The sequence below is a fragment of the Corapipo altera genome, unplaced genomic scaffold (genome assembly GCF_003945725.1).
Source record: "Corapipo altera isolate COAL_440 unplaced genomic scaffold, ASM394572v1 61063, whole genome shotgun sequence".
Taxonomy (NCBI): Eukaryota; Metazoa; Chordata; class Aves; order Passeriformes; family Pipridae; genus Corapipo; species Corapipo altera.
Window position 1 is genome coordinate 410288 of NW_020885024.1, and position 10615 is coordinate 420902.

Consider the following 10615-nt stretch of genomic DNA (forward strand, 5'->3'; position numbering starts at 1 on the left):
TGGCCAAACTCAAAAAAAAAAAAAAAAGTTTACCAGTTTCTCGGGACTGGGAGGGGGTGTAGAACCCTCCTGCTTTATAGAGGCTGCAACTTTGCAATCTTCTGATTGGGGAAAGAAATATTTTTGCCTTACAGTTTGTGGGAGGGAGGGCAAAAACTCTAAAAAACCTCTCCTGTCTCGCTTTGAATCTCTCTGCCTACAGGATAGGGGGAGGAGAAGCGAAACACTGCAAACTGAAACCTCAGTCACATACCACAGTAGAGATTTAAAGAAAAAAAAAAGTTAGAAATAATATTAAAATTAATGAAAAGAGTCACAAATAAAAATGTATTCATTCTCAGTCTGTCATTAGTAATTCTCATGAACGGAGGAGCCAAACTGTGGCTCCAGTGAGTTTGACCAGAAGCTGAGAGGATGATGCAGAATACAGTAAATTAAGGAAATTATTCTAATTGGTTTTTTCATTTTTTCTATTAATCAGGACAACAACCACAGCCATTCATTGGCCATTCAGTGCAGGCCATGTATCTTAAAGAACAAAATACATTGTTTCTTTTTTTCTTATGTAACAGGTCTCTTTCCCTAATAAATATTACCAGAGCTAAGAAGGTTTTTGCTTCTTAGATTGGTATACCAACAATGTATTTTAACTTATTGTTCTATGTTGTATTGCTGGTAAGCAAGAATCAGAGTTAGGATTAAAACTTACATTTTGACTCCAATATAGAAAGTCATAATATGATTAAATTTGTATTATGAATTTAGCTGGAATTTGAAAACAAACTCCAAATTCTATATCAACTGACTTTTGAAGATCTCTCACTGGCTTTAGAGATATCTTCAGAGAATTTACTTCATAATATCCAAACTGGAAAAACTTTAAAAGAATGGATTGCTAGTATAGTTTGAATAATACTGTCAAATTACCAGACAATACTATAGTTATTGATATTATATTTCTATTGTCTCTCATGGAAATTGATATTGTTTGCATATGCTTTATCCCAGAAGTTTTATGGCAAGTGGTAAGAATTGTTTAAAATCTCTCTCCTCTCTGACTGCTGCAACATATAAGAGAAACCTTTTAGTTTACAACTCCACACAAGATTATAAATAACAATGCATGAAGTTCTGAGCCTCACAGAAAAAGAGCCCTGTGTTGGAAAGCAAGAAAGTGACTAGTTAGCTGTAAATGAAAGGCTGATGTTTTTTTGACCCACCCACCCCTCCCCCCATAGGCCCTAGCTCGCATCATGCCCGCAATCTTTTGATCGACTGCTAACTTCATAGCATGATGGTTTCTGTTGTTTGAATGCTTTATCTAACTTGTGCATTCCTTTACTGCATGCCTTAGTTGAGTGAATTTTGATCATGCCCTGGATATTTTTCTTCATGCTCTTAATGCTCTTGGATTTTTCACAGCACACAGGCTTTGACCATTTAACACAAGCAGTGACAGTGCCTGGTGCCTGATTGCATTGCACTACCTGCTTTGTCTTACATGATTCTCTACAGCCTTTTATTAGTAACTGACAGCCAAACACTTCATACTATAAAACCTATATTCCTCTCGTACGATCAAGTTACAAAAATTCTGAAATTTGAAATTCTTTTGTGAAAATTGTTTAATAGTCTAGGCTCTACTTTGCAGAAATTCCACGGATTCATTCCGTTGCCCGAACTCGTGAGATTAAGCACTCCTGTTCATCTATTCCAACGTGGAGATTAAGTCTATGTTCAAAAGTGAGATGCTGACCCCCTGTATGCTGACTGCAAAGAGATTATGATTACCTACAACCACAGCATAGCATGCAAGTGACCCTGGTTGACCCAATGAAGCAAGAACAGTTAGAACCTATCTCTTCACTAAAGATGGATATGGTTACAAAGATATTATTTTCTTCACTTTTACTATTAGTCCTTTGTTGTGGATCTTTTATGTTGTTTTCCATCAATATGCTGCTTAAGTTGTTCAACAATGGCATGGTCCAACCACAGACCATGCGATGGGAATGTATTTGTGCTTAATTGGATGATGCAAGCGCTGATAGATGGGAACTTTGTCCCTGAAACAACCATCTTGTATAACTTGAGATTAATTGGTATTTTGCTATTAGTTGACAACTCTCCAAAAACATTTGACAGAAACAGTGAAAAAGATGATGTTAAGACAGACCCCCGTGATACAGCACGCCATAGGCAAATCATATAAAAACCTGTCCTTACATGGGACACTAAGCTCAAAGTCAACAAAACTAAGCTTTTTATTCATGTAACAACTAACCTAACGGTTTAATTTCAGTAAAAAAAAAAAAAGAGGGGGAGTGAGGAAAGATAAGTTCATGAGATGGTCTTGCTGACTGTTTCTTGAGGTTGCTTGCCTAAATAGCCAGAATTGTTTTAAACGGGGTGGAGAAGTGGAGCTTTTGAAGTTTTTGTAGTGACTACTGACAAGTTCGCTTTGAAGTCCAAAACCCCATTTGCATAGAGAGGTGTGTGTTTTGCTTTAAAAATAGGAGTATATATTTATCTTTAAATTATAAGAATGTTTGTATGTATTTGGGTTTTGAATTGAACATGAAGCAGAAATATGTTTATGTTTTCCAAGTTATACTTTCATAAAAACAAGAAATGCATAATTAGATCTTACTCATCTGAGGGCAAAACACAAGAATGATAATTTCTCAGTTCACAACCAGAAAACACAGTAAAATAAAAGTATGTTTGTGTGAGAGCATGAAGTGATGGCCATCACGCATGAAAGTTGTGTGAATGTATGCATGTGAATGTATGAATATATGATTATTAATATATTCTGGTTTTACTCACAAATGCGTAAACCATATTACCTCACATATGCATAAACACCTTTAGATAAAAAATAGAAGACACATAACCCTGAGTTAAATGAAGTTTCATTTGCAAAATAAAAGTTTTCAAGAACCACATGGAACAAAGAGTCGAACCAAGAGAAATGTGCATCAACTAGGACCAGATTGTAATGATAACGTTCAATTGTGGGACATTCCAACCAATATAATTGCTTCCTTTTTAGCACCAATTGGCACTGCGAAAGCATTGAAAGAAATTAAAAGGTTAGGATGTTGGGCTGCTAAGCAATTAAACATAACATCAAACATTTTAACTGAACTAACAAATTATATTGATAGCATTAGGCATGCTGTTTTGCAAAATAGAGCCGCAATAGATTTTTTGCTTTTAGCACAAGGGCACGGATGTGAAGATTTTGAAGGCATGTGTTGTATGAATTTCTCAGATCATTCAACCTCGATACACGTTGATCTCCGAAAGTTGAAAGACAGCATGAAAAAACTTACTGTCAATGTGTCACCATTTGAAGAATGGTTAAACAATTTAGGATTATCAGGATGGTTACGAGACTTGGTAAAATCTGGAATAGTTATTTTGTTGGTGATCTGTGTTATTTTGATAATTGTACCATGTATCTTGAAGTGTCTTATGGATATGGTGCGAAAGACCATCAATCAGGCCTGGATTGTGCAAAAAGAAAAAGGGGGAATTTTTGAGAGTATCTTAGACGATACAGGACATAACATATTGCTCCAGACCTACTTGCACAATCCAGTCTACGTACCAGACGGTGAGGACCGTGTGTCCTTGAGCAGCAGATGTGTGTCGTTGAGCAGCAGATATCAGAAAGCTGCATAGAGATAAACAAGAAAAGAGGATGTTACCCAGGATGTTAGAAACCACAAGATGGGAGGGCCTGGAAATGTCAGAGCGCATGCCTTGGATAGGTAAGCCAATAGAGTTATAGCTATAGTGCGTGAATAAACGGATGTAACCAATAGTGATTTAGAGTAGAGCGTGTGAACCCTGTAGGACCCTATATAATGTGTGTAATTTTGCAATAAAGGCGAACACTGACTGTAACTCCATGAGGATGTGTCTTTGACTCCAGAGCTCCTTTTTGCATCTTCTCATTTCTGTAAAGGGTTTTCTATCTGTAAAAATGTACTGAGAAAGAGACATAACACTTGATATAAGTAAAAGCTGCTCAGGACCCTTAAAACCATTCCAGAAGGTGTGATACTGAGTCAGAGGAGATGAGGAAGACAAAGAGAAGGTGAAGAGGTGGCATTTTTGGGACCTCCGACTCAAATTCAGGAGGTGTGGCAGGGGTGTGGCAAGGGCGGTGCTATGGGAGGGAGCATTTTGGAAGTAGATGTAACAGATGAGGTAATGTCCAAATATTGTAATTAGAATCTGAATATTGTAATTAGATGATAGTATAAAGTTGTAAAAGTCTATGCAATTGGGGGTGTGCAAAATATTTTTGTGCACCCTTGGCACCTGTAGCGGGAATGTTGATATTTTTTGGTCTGTGTTTGGCCCCAGCCACCTGTAGTAGTTTATATTCTCCCTGTCAAGTTCACTGATAAAACAGTGAATTCGTCCTTGGAGGAAGAACTTCTGTATAAACTATTTTAATTGGTGTTCTACTATTGGTTTATTGCCAAGGGCATTTGAAGGGGAAATCGAAGAGGAGGGGAGGAAGGTTCAACCCCCAAAGCATACTGCACGTGCGTTAGGGGATTTCCGAAGTTCTCACGTATGCACTGAAGGGATGAACTTACATAACCAAGAGGGTGGGATTGGGAACCTCTGGCCACACCTCCCCGGGCAGAGGTGCTCAACTGATTGTATAAAAGCAGACAGGTTTTTCCATTGGCGGGGTTTGCTCTACACGAAGGATCAAGTTGCCTTTAGCGGGGACGCCTGCTATCGTGGGAGCCTGCTAACCCTCTGGAAAATGCTGCTGCTGCAGAGGGTTTTATAGTCTCTGGAGTGGGTAAGATCATCTCATAAATGACACCTGAGTAGGGTGTCATATTTTCCTCTTTGGTTTTCTCCTTCTCCCAGGTGCCTGTTTATGTCAACCACTTTTTGTAATAAATATCTGTTTTATTGAGCTCCAACGGTGTCTTGGTTTTCAAGCTTCAGTATTTCTCGAACCCTCCCTAATACAGCACCACAATAAAGGAGTGCTTTTTGCCTTTTAATACTCAAAAATAGTCCAGAGAATTATTTTTCTGATTTTAAGGGACTAGATGATCTCCAGAGGTCCCTTCCAACCCTAAAAATTCTGTGATTCTGTAAAATACTTGTATAAAATGCCTGCACACCAACTCACACAGTATGGAGAACAAACAGGAGGAACTAGAGATCCATGCGCAGTCACAGGGTTTTGATCTCATTGCAATTATGGAAACATGGTGGGATAGCTCACATGACTGGAATGTTGTCATGAAAGGTGTTGTGGGTTGACCCTGGCTGGATTCTAGGCACCCACGAAAATCGCTAAGAGCTGGGAGAGGTCACACAGGCAAGACAGACTCAACATGGGGATAATACAAAATTTATTACTAACAGGATAAGAGCTAAAGACTGAGAAGTAAAACAGTCTTAAACACACTTTCCAACCACCCCTCCTTCCTTCCATGTTCTTCCTCCTCCCCCTGCAGGGAGACAAGTCCACCCATAGGGCAACAGGTCTTCCAAGTCTGCTGTCCTGTGGGTCACCCTTCCATGGGCTGCAGGGGGACAACCTGTTTCACCATGGTCTTCACCATGGGCTACAGGGGGGGGGGGCGTCAAAGCTCTGAGTACTTCCCCTGTTCTGTGGGGTCCCTCCCATGGGAAACAGTCTAGCAGCATCTAACAGAAATCACCCCATGTAGGCCCCCCCCACTACCAAAAAGAAAACCAGCTACAGAAACCCACGACAAGGGCTACACGCTGGAGAGACAGACCAGAAAGGTGCAGTGGCGGTGTTGCCCTCTATGTGAGACAACACTTGGAATATACTGTGCTCTGTCTTGGGGTGGATGATGAGTGAGTTGAGAGCTTATGGGTTAGGATTAAAGGGCAGATTAGTAAGGTTGACACTGTTGTGGGTGTGTGCTACAGGCTGCTTGAGCGGGAGAAGGAAGTGGATGAGGCCTTCTACAGGCAACTAGAAGCAGTCTCAAGGTCATAGGCCCTGGTTCTTGTGGGGGAATTTAACTACACAGACATCTGCTGGAGAAGCAACACAGTAAAGCACAAACAGTCCAGGAGGTTCCTGGAAAGCATTGATGACAACTTCCTGACACAAGTAGTGGAGGATCTCACAAGAAATAGTGTGCTGCTTGACCTCATACCTCATGACCTGTTTGTACAGAGAAGGCCTTGTTGGAGATGTGAAGGTTGGGGGCAGCCTTGACTGTAATGACCACAAGACTGTGGCGTTCAGTATTAGGCAAGGAAGAAGCAGATCAGCAAGTAAGATTGCAATCATGGACTTCAGGAGAGCTAACTTTAGCTTCTTCAGGGACCTTCTTGGAAGAATCCCATGGGAACAGGCCCCGCAAGGAAGAGGGATCCAAAAGAACTGGTTGATATTCAAGGATCACTTCCTCCAGGTTCAAGAATGACTCATCCTGATGAGCAAGAAATTGGGCTAATGCCTTAAAATACACATTATATAAATTTTAATATAGCTTTTAACACATTTGGTATAGTTTCCCTCTTCTCTCTTCCTGTGCCAGTGGCAACTCATGCCCTTCAGGAGGTGCAGTTGCCTCCTGCACACCAGTCCCCACAGATACAGCACCCACCAGAGCCTGACACCATCCCCTGACGGCCGCCAGTGAGTAACTGTAGCCTTTGCTTCTCCTGAGGCACAACAGCTCCCCCTGTTGGTTGAAAGGAAGTCACTGCATCTCCCGCATTTCACCGGAGCCCAACAGCACCACCTGGTGACCGTGAGCGAGTCACTGCAGCCCCTGCGTCCCAAGGCGCACCAGGGCTGCCTGCTGTGTGTGGTTATAACTGCGTTGAAAGGCACAAATACTTAATTGTTTCAGTGAAAGTTTTGGTTACGGTATTGTTGCTTGTTCTGTTTTGTTCCATATATTGATGGCTCAGAGTTTTTTTGACTTTTTTAACTTTTGTAGATTTTAGAAGTAGTAAATGTAGATTTTAATGTAGCTGTATTACATCCCTTACCTCTTAGCATAAGTTACATTTACCCAACTCTGTTACCCCATTTCATATCAATCCCTCTAAATTCCGTTAGCTTGTTTAGTATTATTTCAGAGGTAGAATTGTAGGAAAACACCCTAAGGCCTGGACCAGAAGATATCACACAGACACAGTGACCTTCAAGTCCAAAACTTTGGAGGAACTCCAAGGATTGTGCGTGCTGCAAAGAAGATGAAGATTAGGAAGAAGGGGTCCCAAAGACCCCAAACCCAATTCCCGAAGGGGTGTGTCGGGAACAGAACGGGGCAGAACTGGAGGTGGACAGAACTGGGATTGGATGGACCTTATAAAATCATAGAACCACTTTCTGAGGGTGCGCGCATCGTGTGTATTCCCTGGGCCTCAGGCCTGAGATTAAAGAACCTACTCTCTTTATCATCTTATACACTACATTGGCCTCGAGTTTTTTTCTCCATGCTCTTTTTAGGTAACTATATATATATATATATATATTAAAGAGCGATTATTTCCTTTTCCACTCTTTTTCATCTAAAGTCTCTTAATTTCAAAGTTATAATAACTTAGAGGGAGGAGTTTAGCTTTTTCCTATTCTGCCCTCCTTGGCAGGCATTTTTGTCTTGTTAAACTATGACAAATTTTGGTGCCCAATGTGGGGCACAAGAGAAAGAGTGGAAAAGGGGGTAACAGTTTTTGAGTAATCCATCTGTATATTGCATATACAGCATTAGGCATCATCGTGTGGTCCAATTTCTTTTGGTCTAAGACCATGTTTGCGGTTTTTCCATTTATGGATCACTGTTTAAACACAGGCACCATGGCTAACATAATTGTGGCTGCTGTCAAGTTTGTAAATGGGGTCCAGTGGGTAAAGAATTCTGGTCCTGTAACTCCCCTTTGGAATATATATGCATGGCTGTATTACTATCACCACCTAGGTTCCTATTCTTGGGGTTTTACTGATAATGGTACCTATTTTGGGGGAGGAAGGCAGGGCAATGCTTACTCCCAACCCTTCACCCACTTCTCTTCTGGCCCTACCACAATAGCTTTTAAAGGTTGAAATTCCCTCTAGACATTAAAGATACTCTATTCTTGATGATGTTTTTGCTGTGTTTGTTCAGCGTGGCCTATCCAGCATTTAGAGACAGGGTGAGGTTTTGGTAGTGGGGGGGCTACAGGGGTGGCTTCTGTTAGAAGCTGCTAGAAGCTTCCCCTGTCCCGTGGAGCCAATGTCAACCGGTTCCAGGATGGACATCCTGCCGCTGGCCAAGGCCAAGCCAATGAGAAGTAATAGTAATGCCTCTGTGATAACATATTTAAGAATAAAAGGATTGTTGTGCAGAAGAAATTCCAACCAGGAAAGAGCGGAGTGAGAACATGGGAATAACAACGTAGACATCAAGGTCAGTGCAGAAGGAGGGGGAGGAGGTGCTCCAGGCACGGGAGTTGTGGTCCCTGCGGCCTGTGGTGAAGACCACGGTGAAGCAGGTTGTCCCCCTGCAGCCCATGGAGGACCATCGGGGTTCAGAGACCCACCTGCAGCCCATGGAGGAGCCCATGCTGGAGCAGGTGGATGCATGAAGGAGTCTGAGACCCCATGGGAGGCCCAGGATGGAGCGGGGTCCTGCCGGAGACCTGCGGCCCATGGAGAGGGAAGCCAACGCTGGAGCAGGTTTTTCCCCCTGTGGGGGACCCACGTTGGTACAGCTCATTTATGAAGCACTACATCCCATGGAGGAGTGACACAGGGGACAGCAGTTTGGGAAGAACGGGTGCCCAAGGGATGGACTCACATCAGAGAGGTCCATCAAGGACTGTCTCCTGTGGGAGGGACCCCATGGGAGCAGGGGAAGGACTCCTCTCTCTGAGCAGCAGCAGAAACAACAACTGACCACAACCTCCATTCCCCGTCCCCCTGCACCGCTGTCGGGGGGGGGGAGGGAGAACATGGAAGGAAGGAGGGCTGGAGGGAAGATGTTTTTAAGACTGTTTTATTTCTCACTTTTGGTCTCTTATCCTGTTAGTAATAAACTTAAGTACTATGCCCACTTTGAGTCATTTTACCCATGAAGGTAATTAGTAAGTGACCTCTCCCAGCTGTTATCTCTACTCATGAATCCTCCTCTGTCCAGTTGCAGAGGGAGAGTGAGAGAGCGGCTTTAGTGGGTACCTGGTATCTGCCCAGGGTCAACCCACTACAATAACACACCAGTGTTTTGGCTACTGTTGAGCACAGCACCAACACTGTAAGATTCCTTCCTTAGTTGAGGGCAAGATCCTGGGAGGAGATCCGAGTAGGCCAGCTGACCCAAACTGACCAAAGGGATATTCCATAGCATATGACATCAGCTCAGATATAAAAGCTAAGGCACAGAGCAGGAGGATGGGCATTCATTGTCTCCAATGGCTGCCTACTGAGAAACCGTCACGTGTACCGAAGCCCTGCTTCTCGGGAGTGGCCGACCATTGCTGCTCATGGGAAGTAGAGAATAAAACCTGCTATCTTTTACTTCTGCGCATGCAAGCTTCGCTTTGCTTTTTGCTTTAAATAAACTGTCTTATCTCAACCCATGAGTTTTCTTTTTTTCCCACCTTATTCTCTCCCCTGTCCCTCTGGGAAGGGGAGTGATAGAGCGACTGGGTGGGCACCTGGTGTCCAGCCAAGGTCAACCCACCACAGCTGTCCTTATGCACGGGAATGCAGAAGAAGGCATCCTTGAGATCAAGCACAGTGAACCACCCTAAATCATCTGTTAATGTGGTCAATAAGTGTGGGGAATCTCGGCTAGACCGAGACCCCTAATATAGAATGAAAAACTGACAGAATAGAGGGCCTGGTCCTGACAACATGCACCCCGAGAAGAGGAGAAAAACATCAGGAGAACAAGAACACTGTCTCATGAGAACAAGGACACTGTTCCCATGAGAACAGAGACTTATTTTGAAGAGTGACTGAGAAAAATATAAACATCAAAGGAAAACAAGAACAGATGTGTAGAAATGTTATGAGAAAGTAGAACTAAGTCCAGCTAAAGTCCACCTATTAGCTGTGAGAATTATAGAATTGTAGCCCGGGGGCTGGCAGGATCGCTGTGGCTGTAGCGGCCCCGACTTGGAGCGCTGTGCCTGCGTGTGCGCACCGGCGGCTCCCCGGGCGCAGCGGGTGGCCGGGGAGTCTGTTTCCCCCCCACTGCTGACAGCCATGGTCCCAAGCAGTGTAACTGGGGGCGTTCCCCTCCCCCTTCTTCACTGACTCTATCTTTGCAGCAAGTGTTTTTCCCCGAGTACTCCTCCTCTCCCTGGAGCGGCAAGTTGATGACAGTAGCAACGGCTTCGGGGGGTGCAGTCGGGGGAGGGGGGGAGCCGTTTGTCTTTTTTTCCTGGTTACAGCAACCACCCCCCCTCTGAAACGTGTCTATTTGCAGCTGTTTCTCCCTCTCATGTTTTATCTTTTCTTAGCAGACTACGTGATTAGGTTGCTAGGTCCTTCTGTTGATTTTCTCCGGGTGAACCTGACCCCGCCTCCCCCGCCTCCCCCTCCTCCCCCTCCTTCGTCCTCCGGCGGCGGGGGGGGGGGGGGGGGGGG